This window comes from Hyla sarda, chromosome 7, assembly GCF_029499605.1.
Source record: "Hyla sarda isolate aHylSar1 chromosome 7, aHylSar1.hap1, whole genome shotgun sequence".
Classification (NCBI taxonomy): Eukaryota; Metazoa; Chordata; class Amphibia; order Anura; family Hylidae; genus Hyla; species Hyla sarda.
In genome coordinates this window covers 143,935,007-143,946,917 of record NC_079195.1, presented here as the reverse complement: position 1 = coordinate 143,946,917, position 11,911 = coordinate 143,935,007, and the positions used below count along the sequence as shown (strand labels likewise).

Sequence of the window (11,911 nt, the reverse complement as noted above, 5' to 3'; positions counted from 1 at the left end):
TAAAAAGTTCTTCAATAAAAGAATGAAGTATGAATTTATCTGGACCACCAGCCATGGGTAAAAGCAGAGTTCCACCAATCAGACTGCATTGATTGGTAGCACAGCCTGTATGTTTCTGTATGGGTAAAGTTATTGCTGGTATATTGTTTTTGTAGCGCTGTATATATGTATAAAGGCTAATTTATTAAGCCTGCATTTGTGCGAGGGGCAGGGATTCGCTATAAGAACCCGCGGCAGTACCTGTGCCTGACGCAGCGGGTTCATCACGTTCACAGCAGGGGGTGGTGTCACGTCAGTCGGTCAGCTGACTGCATGTGTCAGTTGACCGGAAGTTTGCTCTAGCCGGCAGGGTTCGGGTAAGTGGCCGCATCTGATCGGGGGTAACGCTAGCTGTTCCCGGACTGCGGAGGTAAGCCGGAGTTCGGGGAAACCCTTGGTCAGCCCGGCCCCTGGTTATTTCGTCATATACGGGCATTGTTGTGTCAGACTTGCCGTCTCGGGCCACGCTTCTACTCCGGTCAGTAACGTTACAGGGGTGGATGGGGGCGTGCTCACTGGGCGGTGTTATTCCTGTCTTCCTCCCTATCCTTCTCTCCCCTTCCCCCTGCAGTTATATGTATACACATACGGTTCTCCCTCGGTGTGGCGCAATTCACTGTGTGTTACAAGCTGTCAGCAGTCAGTGTGTTGTCCTGTGAGGAATGCTCTTATCTGAGTGAGAACTCCACTTTAGGTGTGGGGTCTGTCTTTAATACATGGGAGACGTAAATAGTCTAGCTTTTGGTGCTTGTCAGTTCACAATTTCTATTTTACACATTTATATGCGCAAATGACGGTTTTCATGCGTTTCGCTATGTTATTTACGTATCATTGCAGAAAAAAAATGTATGCTCATATAGTCATTCTATGCACACATTCCTTCCACGTAGACGGTCATCTCGTTGTGTCGGGCACACGCTTCAATATTCTACGCATATAGTCATATAGGGGGAGATTTATCAAAACCTGTGCAGAGGCAAAGTTGCCCAGTTGCCCATAGCAACCAATCAGCTTGCTTCTTTCATTTTTCACAGGCCTTGTTAGGAATGTAAGAAGCAAGCTGATTGGTTGCTATGGGCAACTGGGCAACTTTGCCTCTGCACAGGTTTTGATAAATCTCTCCCATAGTTTTCTACATACACGGTCATATAGTTGGTCTGTGCATGTTCATATAATTTGTTCGCTCCAATAATTTATTCTACGCATACGATCATATGGTTGTTCCGTGCACATGCCCTCATAGTTGCTGTACACACGTTTGTAGGATTTATGCTGTACACAAGCTTGTAGGATTTATGCTGTACACAAGCTTGTAGGATTTATACTGTACACACGCTTGTAGGATTTTTATTGTACATACGCATGTAGGACTTCTACTGTACACACGCTTGTAGGATTCTTGCTGTACTCACGCTTGTAGGGCTTATACTGTACATACGCTTGTAGGGTTTATGCTGTACACACGCTTGTAGGATTTTTACTGTACACTCATTTGTAGGATTTATACTGTACACACACTTGTAGGTTTTATACTGTACACTCGCTTGTAGGATTTATACTGTACTCATGCTTGTACACGCTTGTAGGATTCATGCTTGTAGCATTTATACTGTACACACGCTTGAAGGATTTAAGCTGTACAATACGCTTGTAGGATTCATGCAATACACACCCTTGTAGTGTTTATACTGTACACTCGCTTGTAGAATTTATACTGTACTCACGCTTGTAGGATTTATGCTTGTAGCATTTATACTGTACACATGCTTGTACATGCTTGTAGGATTCATGCTTGTAGCATTTATACTGTACACACGCTTGTACATGCTTGTAGGATCCATGCTTGTAGCATTTATACTGTACACACGCTTGTACATGCTTGAAGGATTCATGCTTGTAGCATTTATACTGTACACACGCTTGTACATGCTTGTAGGATTTATGCTGTACATACGCTGGTAGGATTTATGCTGTACACACACTTGTAGGATTTATGCTGTACATACGCTGGTAGGATTTATGCTGTACACACACTTGTAGGATTTATGCTGTACACACTGGTAGGATATGCTATACACGCGCTTGATGGATTCATACGTACACATGTTAGGATTTATACTGTACATTCACTTGTAGCATTTATACTGTACACTCGCTCGCAGAATTTATACTGTACACATGCTTGGACACGCTTGTAGGATTTATACTGTACATGCGCTTATTGGATTTATACTGTACACACCCTTGTAGGTTTCATACGGTACATACGCTTGTAGCATCTATACTGTACACTTGCTCGTAGGTTTTATACTGTATACACGCTTGTACACGCTTGCAGGATTCATACTACACACGCGCTTGTAGGATTTATACTGTGCACACGCTCGTAGGAGTTATAATGTACACACGTTTGTAGATTTATAAGGTTCTCACGCTCGTAGGATTCATACTGTACATGCACTCGTAAGAAATGTGCTGCACACACGCTCGTAGGATTTATACTGTGCATGCTTGTAGGGTTGTATTATATATGTACTCGTGGGAATCATGCTGCACGTGTGCTCGTGACATATGTGCTGTACATGCGCTTGCGGTGCTTGTGAGGTTCACACGCTCGCAGTGTTTGTGCTGCGCACATGCTCGAGCAGCGCATGGGGTGTGGCACTGTGTGCAGGTATGTGGTCATAAATAATAGTTACTACATGCATGCATTTTCTTTGTCATCGGTTGCGGTTGGCCACATGTGCGTACGCTTTGGTGGTGCATACGCGCATATAGTTGGCCTGAGTATAGGTTCATCAAGTTTGGTGGTACAGCCACGCATAGCTGTTATACGACAGTTTCGCACATAGCCGTTCTGTACACATCTGTATATAGGCAGGGAGATACATGGCGTAGTTGTTGTTACTGACACGCCTTCAGAACAACAATAAGACGACACACAGGTGGTGTATACCCATTAAGCCTGCCACGCCTGCTGGGGAGGTACGTTGCATTATTGTTGTTACTGACACACCTTCAGGACAACAATTACACCACACATAGGTGGCGTATACCCATTATGCCTGCCACGTCTGCAGGGGGGGTACGTCGCATAATTGTTGTTACTGACACGCCTTCAGAACAACAATAACACGACACATAGGTGGTGTATACCCATTATACCTGCCACGTCTGCAGGGGGAGACATTGCATAGTTGTTGTTACTGACACGTCTTCAGAGCAACAACATTACGACACATAGGTGGTGTATACCCATTATGCCTGCCACGTCTGCAGGGTGGGTACTTTGCATAATTGTTGTTACTGACACGCCTTCAGAGCAACAACATTATGATACATAGGTGGTGAATACCCATTATGCCTGCCACATCTGCAGGGGGGTACGTTGCATAATTGTTATTATTGACATGCCTTCAGAGCAACAACATTACGACACATAGGTGGTGTATACCCATTATGCTGCCACGTCTGCAGGGGGTACGTCGCATAATTGTTGTTACTGACACACCTTCAGAACAACAATAACACAACACATAGGTGGTGTATACCCATTATACCTTCCACGTCTGCAGAGGGATACATTGCATAGTTGTTGTTACTGACACGTCTTCAGAGCAACAACATTACGACACATAGGTGGTGTATACCCATTATGCCTGCCACGTCTGCAGGGGGTACGCTGCATAATTGTTGCTACTGACATGCCTTCCAAGCAACAACATTACGACACATAGGTGGTGTATACCCATTATACCTGCCATGTCTGCAGGGGGATACATTGCATAATTGTTCTTACTGACGCGCCTTCAGAGCAACAACATTATGACACAAAGGTGGTGAATACCCATTATGCCTGCCACGTCTGAAGGGGGGTACGTTGCATAATTGTTGTTACTGACACACCTTCAGAGCAACAACATTACGACACATAGGCTGTGATATACCCATTATTCCTGACACGTCTATAAAGAAAAAAAAACTGAGAAAAATCGCCTCACATCAGTGCTTTCTAGTTATTGTACAGTGGGACAGACTGTCATACGTCAGTGCTTCATGTAGTTATATAGTTGTACTGTTCATATGTTTGGATAAGTTGCTCTGTGCATCTGCTCATATAGTTTGTTCAGTCCATATGCTCACTCATGCAGTTCGTTCTAGCCACACGTTCATAGTTTGTTCGGTGCACGCGCTCAAAGCTTTATACGTACGCCCATATAGTTTTGACTGTGTATACGTTCGTAGGTTGTTTGAGCATTTGGTTTTGGTGTTAGTGAGGTGCATCTGGCCTTGATGATTATGTCGGGCCCACGTTTATATTTTCATGGTCTGCATATGGATCAAGAAGTCATGCTAGGCATACATTTATGGTGCAGGATTGTTCTATTCGGTATAGATTCACAGGTTCAATAGGTACACATGTTTCCTGATGCTTTTCTGTACTATGTTATGGTGTTTAGACCATACACCCATGTCTTTGACACTGCCCAGGTTTCATGGCATTGGGCGAATCTGCACAGATAATTCGGTGGGCTACCATTTTATTAACATTGAGTAGTGCATACTGAAATATAGCTGGGGTTCGGTTTGTTGCTTGCCTAGTCGACAGGTCAAGCATGGTTCCGACCTGTCTCAGCTTCAGGTTGACATCGACACTAATATTGTTACGCCGAGCGCTCCGGGTCCCTGCTCATCCCCGGAGCGCTCGCGGCGTTCTCTTCTATGCAGCGCCCCGGTCAGACCCGCTGACCGGGAGCGCTGCACTGTCACTGCTGGCGGGGATGCGATCCGTGTAGCGGGATGCGCCCCAATCCACTCACCTGTCCCGCTCCCCGGCTGTCACGTCCCGGCGCGGGCGGCCTCGCTCTCTAGGGTGCGCGCGCGCCGTCTCTCTGAGATTTAAAGGGCCAGTGCACCATTAATTGGTGCCTGGCCCAATCAGTGTCAATCATCTCCATTGATATAAAAACCCACTTCCCCTTCCGGTCCCTGCCGGATCTTGTTGCCTTAGTGCCCTGAGAAAGCGTTTTAGTGTGTTCCCAAGCCTGTGTACCCAGACCCTCTGCTGTTGCCCCTGACTACGACTCTTGCGGCCTGCCCTGACCTTCTGCTACGTCCGATCTTGCTCTTGCCTTGTCCCTGTGTACCGCGCCAGTCTCAGCTGTCAGTGGGGTTGAGTCGCTATCGTGTGGAACGACCTGGGGGTTACCTGCTGCTGCAAGTCCATCCCGCTTTGCGGCGGGCTCTGGTGAAAACCAGTAACCCCTTAAACTCCGTTCCCCTGATACGGCCCACACCATCACCTCACTGACACAGAGGATTCACCTCCAGTGTCCTCGCTGCATACCAGTCCGGATCCTGAAAGTAGATCCGGCCATGGATCCCGCTGAGGTCCCGCTGAGGTCCCGCTGCCTAGTGTCGCTGACCTAACCACGGTGGTCGCCCAGCAATCACAACAGATCGCGCAACAAGGACAGCAGCTGACTCAACTGACCGTTATGCTGCAACAGCTTCTGCCGCAACTACAACAACCATCTCCTCCGCCAGCTCCTGCATCTCCTCCGCAGCGAGTGGCTGCTCCCAGCTTCCGCCTGTCTCTACCGGACAAGTTTGATGGGGACTCTAAACAGTGCCGTGGATTCCTGTCCCAGTGTTCCTTACACCTGGAGATGATGTCGGACCAATTCCCTACTGAACGGTCTAAGGTCGCTTTCGTGGTCAGTCTCCTGTCTGGAAAGCCTTGTCATGGGCCACACCGCTTTGGGACCGCAACGATCCCGCCACCGCTACTATCCAGTCCTTCTCTGAAGTACGTAGTGTTTTTGAGGAGCCAGCCCGGGCCTCCTCAGCCGAGACTGCTTTGCTGAAGCTCGTCCAAGGGAGTTCTTCTGTGGGCAAATACGCCATCCAGTTCTGCACCCTCGCCTCTGAGCTATCCTGGAACAATGAGGCCCTCTGCGCGACCTTCAAGAAAGGCTTATCCAGTAACATCAAAGATGTCCTGGCCGCACGAGAAATTCCTGCAAATCTGTCTGAACTAATCCATTTGGCCACCCACATCGACATGCGTTTCTCGGAAAGACGCCAGGAACTTCGACAGGAAAAGGATCTTGTTTGCACAAGGTGGTTTTTCTCCCCGGCTCCTCTCTTCCAACGTCCTTTGCAATCTGTTCATGTGCCTTCCGCCGAGGAGGCTATGCAAGTGGATCGGTCTCGCCTGACCCTACAAGAGAGGACTCGCCGCCGTAATGAGAATTTGTGCCTGTACTGTGCATTTACTGAACACTTCCTAAAAGACTGTCCTATCCGCCCTCCGCGTCAGGAGAAACGCACGCACCTACTTCACAAGGGTGAAACGACTCTTGGTGTGAATTCTGCCTCTCCACGTCTGATGGTACCTGTGTGGATTTCTCCTTCCGCCAACTCCTCCTTCTCAGCAGTGGCCTTCTTGGACTCAGGTTCTGCAGGAAACTTTATCTTGGCCTCTTTCGTTAATAGGTTCTGTATCCCTGTAACCCGTCTCGCCAAACCGTTCTTTATCTTTTCTGTTAACGGAGAGAAATTGGACTGTACTGTGCGCTATCGCACTGAACCCCTGCCTATGAGCATTGGACTTCACCATGAAAAAATAGAATTTTTCGTTCTGCCTAACTGCACCTCTGAAGTTCTTCTCGGCCTGCCGTGGCTCCAACGTCATGCTCCTACCCTCGACTGGACCACCGGGGAGATCAAAAGTTGGTGTCCTTCTTGTCACAAGCGATGTCTCACATCTGCTTCCACTAGTCAAACCCCTGAGGCTTCACCTTTACCGGGCCTTCCCAAGGCTTACCAGGACTTTTCAGATGTTTTCTGCAAAAAGCAAGCAGAGATCTTACCTCCTCATAGACCTTATGATTGTCCCATTGACCTCCTTCCTGGTACCACTCCGCCCCGTGGCAGGATTTAACCTCTGTCAGCCCCAGAGACTCAAGCCATGTCGGAGTATATCCAGGAGAACCTAAAGAGAGGTTTTATTCGGAAATCCTCATCCCCTGCTGGAGTGGGGTTCTTCTTTGTTTCAAAAAAGTATGTATTGACTACCGCGGTTTAAATAAAATTATCATCAAAAAACGCTATCCCCTGCCTTTGATCTCCAAACTTTTTGACCATCTACGCGGAGCAAGTATCTCAACCATTGTGGCCCCTATTGTGGCTCTGACCAGGAAGAATGTTAATCCTAAGTCGTGGCCTACACAAGCGGATGAGGCCTTCAATCGTCTCAAAGCTGCCTTCGCCTCTGCACCAGTTCTGTCCAGACCTGATCCGTTGAAGCCATTCTTCCTGGAAGTAGACGCTTCCTCAGTCGGAGCCGGCGCCATACTTCTTCAAAAAACGCTACCGGACGTAACATTACTTGTGGTTTTTTCTCAAAAACTTTCTCTCTGGCAGAAAATAACTACTCTATTGGAGATCGTGAACTTCTGGCCATCAAGTTTGCACTCGAGGAGTGGAGACATCTATTAGAGGGTTCCAAACACCCCATTGTCATTTACACTGACCACAAGAATCTCTCTTACCTCCAGTCTGCTCAGCGTCTGAATCCTCGCCAGGCTAGATGGTCGTTGTTTTTTGCCCGCTTTAACTTCGAGATACACTTCCGACAAGAATGTCAGAGCTGACGCCCTTTCTCGTTCCTCTGATGCCTCCGAATCTGAAGCCCCTCTGCAGCATATCGTACTGACTGAGTGCCTGGTCTCCTCTGCTCTAGCCTCACTGGGGCTAACCCCCCCTGGAAAAACTTTTGTTCCTCCATGTCTTCGCCTCAAGATCCTCAAATGGGGGCATTCCTCTCACCTGGCTGGTCATGCTGGCATTAAAAAGTCCATTCAGCTCATCTCCCGTCTGTATTGGTGGCCTACACTAGAGGGTGACGTTACTGATTTAGTTCGGGCCAGTACTCTTTGTGCCCGGGATAAAAACCCTCGCCAGAAGCCTGCTGGACTCCTCCTTCCTTTGCCCGTCCCTGAGCTACCATGGTCCCAAATTGCCATGGATTTCATTACCCGTATCCCATGGCAATACCATCATCTGGGTGGTCGTTGATCGTTTTTCCAAAATGGCTCACTTCATTCCGCTTCCAGGCCTTCCTACTGCGCCACAGTTGGCAAAGCAATTTTTTCTGCACATTTTTCGTCTTCACGGGCTTCCCACGCATATCGTCTCGGATAGAGGCGTTCAATTTGTGTCAAAATTTTGGAGAGCTCTCTGTAATCAATTAAAGATCAAATTAAATTGCTCGTCCTCCTATCACCCCCAATCCAATGGACAAGTAGAGAGAGTAAACCAGATTCTTGGTGACTACTTGCGACATTTTGTCTCCTCCCGCCAAGATGATTGGGTCGACCTTCTGCCCTGGGCTGAATTCTCGTACAATTTCAAAAATTCTAAATCCTCCGACAAATCCCCATTCTTTGTGGTGTTCGGCCATCACCCTATGCCCCCCCTCCCCATTCCCACTTCTTCTAGAGTTCCTGCCGTAGACGAAGTAACCCGGGACTTCTCCGTTATCTGGAAGGAGACTCAAAAGTCGCTCCTACTGGCCTCGTCTCGTATGAAGAGACATTCAGATAAAAAGAGAAGAACTCCTCCTGTCTTTGCTCCTGGTGACAAAGTGTGGCTCTCTGCCAAATATATCCGGTTTCGTGTTCCTAGCTACAATCTGGGTCCACGTTACCTTGGACCATTTAAAGTCAAAAGTCAAATCAACTCTGTCTCCTACAAGCTTCATCTTCATCCTTCTCTTCGTATTCCTTACTCCTTTCATGTTTCCCTTCTCAAACCTCTCGTTCTTAACCGCTTTTCCCCCAAGGTAACCGTTCCTGCTCCTGTCTCTGGCTCCTCTGATGTCTTCGCAGTAAAAGAAATCCTCGCCTCCAAGTTTGTCAGAGGTAAAAAAAAAAATCTTGTTGACTGGGAGAATTGTGGCCCTGAAGAGAGGTTTTGGGAGCCTGAGGACAATATCCTCGACAAGGAGCTCATCCATAGGTTCCTGGGCTCCAAAAAGAGGGGGAGACCAAAGGGGGGGGTACTGTTACGACGAGCGTTCCGGGTCTCTGCTCCTCCCCAGAGCACTCGCAGCATTCTCTTCTATGCAGCGCCCGGTCAGACCCGCTGACCGGGAGCGCTGCACTGTCATTGCCGGCGGGGATGCGATCCGCGTAGCTGGACGCGCCCGCCCACGGGTCGCATCCCAATCCACTCACCTGTCCCGTTCCCTGGCTGTCACGTCCCGGCGCGTGCGGCCCCACTCTCTAGGGCGCACGCGCGCCGGCTCTCTGAAATTTAAAGGGCCAGTGCACCATTAATTGGTGCCTGGCCCAATCAGTGTCAATCATTGATATAAAAACCCACTTCCCCTTCCTGTCCCTGCCGGATCTTGTTGCCTTAGTGCCCTGAGCAAGCGTCTTAGTGTGTTCCCAAGCCTGTGTACCCAGACCTTCTGCTGTTGCCCCTGACTACGACTCTTGCTGCCTGCCCTGACCTTCTGCTACATCCGACCTTGCTCTTGCCTTGTCCCTGTGTACCGCGCATGTCTCAGCTGTCAGTGGGGTTGAGTCGCTATCGGGTGGAACGACCTGGGGGTTACCTGCCGCTGCAAGTCCATCCCGCTTTGCGGCGGGCTCTGGGAAAAACCAGTAACCCCTTAGATTCCGTTCCCCTGGTACGGCCCATGCCATCACCTCACTGACACAGAGGATCCACCTCCAGTGTCCTCGCTGCATACCAGTCCGGATCCTGACAAATATACATCAATGTCATATACATTGGTTGAGGTTTTTAATTTCGGCTACACCTCTACACAGTCACTTCTTCAGGTCAGTCTCAATATAATCTGACACGACAATGTTTTTGTATACATTGTGTTCTTTCAGCAGTTCGTTATGCTACAACGATAGCATTATGTTTCTATTTCTAATTGCTACGTCTATAGGTTTAGTGTGGTTACGGCCTGTTTTGGTTCAGGTTGACAGTCATACTATTAGTTACAGATTTGGTTGAGTCTTTCATTCATGTTTCGGCCTGTCATGTCTACAGGTCAGTTCAGTTACGACCTAACATGACTTCAGGTTGGCGGCAACGTCTTCATGTGTCCATATGTTTACTTAGCATTAGGGACATAGCTTGGTTCTGTGTGGTTGGTTGTTTGTCTCGGCTTAGGTTGACGATGATAGTAGTCACATGTTGCTTGAGTCTCATCGTCATGTAGCTGCGTAAGTGGTTTCATTGCCTTTCACGTCCACAGGTTGGTTACAGATGTAACCTGACACAGGTTTAGGTTGGCGACTACGTAGTCTTTTGTGTATACATGTTGTTAGCACTTGGAGTTGTGCATACGGGTTTAGGGTTGTTCTCTGTTGAGTCTTTTCCCATCCACAGCTCCAACACGCAGCCTGGAATACTTAAATTAAATTTGACATTAGATACCGACAGGATGTCTCACATGCCATTTTATTCCTACTTGCATTCATCGGGTTTTGCCACTCTTCTTTACATCCAGCATAATACTATCAAAGTATATCTGTCAGGTATCCAGCATAATATCACGTGGTCTTGCTCTGACAGGGCGTCATTGTTTGCTTCCCATGCCATCAAATCTGTCCTGAAGAGTGTGCAAGAGGGAGTTTCGCAAGCCCTCTAGCCGTCAGCTCTGGCAGCTTGGCTTAGTTAGTTGGTTAGCTGATGCTTTAGGTAATTCCCCATGGCAACATCAGGACAGCTTAACGTTAGAGGCAGCGCTGTCCTTCAGTTGTCATGGTTTCCTAAGGTTTAGGGGAATTGCATGTAGATGCATGGCCGTAGGTACAATAACATGGCAGGGATGCAAATAATTATGTAGTGAAATTGTATAGCAGATGAATGTTATTGTCAGGTTATCATTATACAGCATTTCCCAAGTCCCACGAGTGATGCTCAGCTCTAGTATTGCAAGCTTCGCTTCCACATGTCAAGGATCCAACGGGATCAACCGCTGCCATTGTTTAGGGGGCGGCACTCACTACTTCGTTGTCTGTCAAACATGAACGTATTCTTGTTAAATACTTTATAGCGATCCGTCCATTATATCCAGTCATTCTCTAAGCATTGGGGCTGCTGCACAGACATCACATCATGGTGTGCCAGCATACGTGGTTCGGACATAGGGGTGCTGTAAATTCAGTACTACGTGCACCATATCCCCATTCCATAGTCAGTATGCAGGATGCATTTCAGTCACTGGTCACAGGGTTATTGCACGTGTTAATAGCGCTTTGTTCTCATTATGAGTTTTGCCCTCTATTGTTCAGGTATACTCCTACGTGGCAGTATATGGCATAACTCTGACTGCCTAGATAGGTTACAGGATTAAGTAAGGAATAGGAGTTTAGTAAGAGGTTCAGTTAGGTAGGCTCGCTATACGAATGAGCACCGACCACAAGTATAAAGGCTAATTTATTAAGCCTGCATTTGTGGGAGGGGCGGGGATTCGCTATAAGAACCAGCGGCAGTACCTGTGCCAGACACCGCGGGTTCGTAACGTCCCACCCAACCCTCCCTCAATATCATTTTCACTCCATGACTATCATTATACATCAGGGTATGCCCTCTATTTTTCAGGTGTACTCCTATGCGGCAGTATATGGCATTACTCTGACTGCCTAGATAGGTTACAGGATTTAGTAAGGAATAGGAGTTTAGTAAGAGGTTCAGTTAGGTAGGCTCACTATACAAATGAGCACCGACCACAAATATATATATATATATATATATATATATATATATATATATATATATATAGATGTCCAAAAAAATGCAGCACTACTATACCACAGTAGACGGGTGCCAGCTCCTCAGG

The 11,911-nt window shown here is 47.6% G+C and overlaps 1 protein-coding gene across 1 annotated transcript in view; it reads left to right on the top strand.

Annotated features, from left to right (window-relative positions):
- The first annotated feature begins 335 nt into the window (after nucleotides 1-335).
- The window catches only part of CDHR1 (cadherin related family member 1), a 197,256-nt gene continuing 185,680 nt past the window's right edge, over nucleotides 336-11,911 (top strand). The window contains exon 1 of the mRNA XM_056530930.1: nucleotides 336-356. The gene's annotated coding sequence lies outside the window, so the exon portion shown is untranslated. The remainder of the gene's footprint in view (nucleotides 357-11,911) is intronic.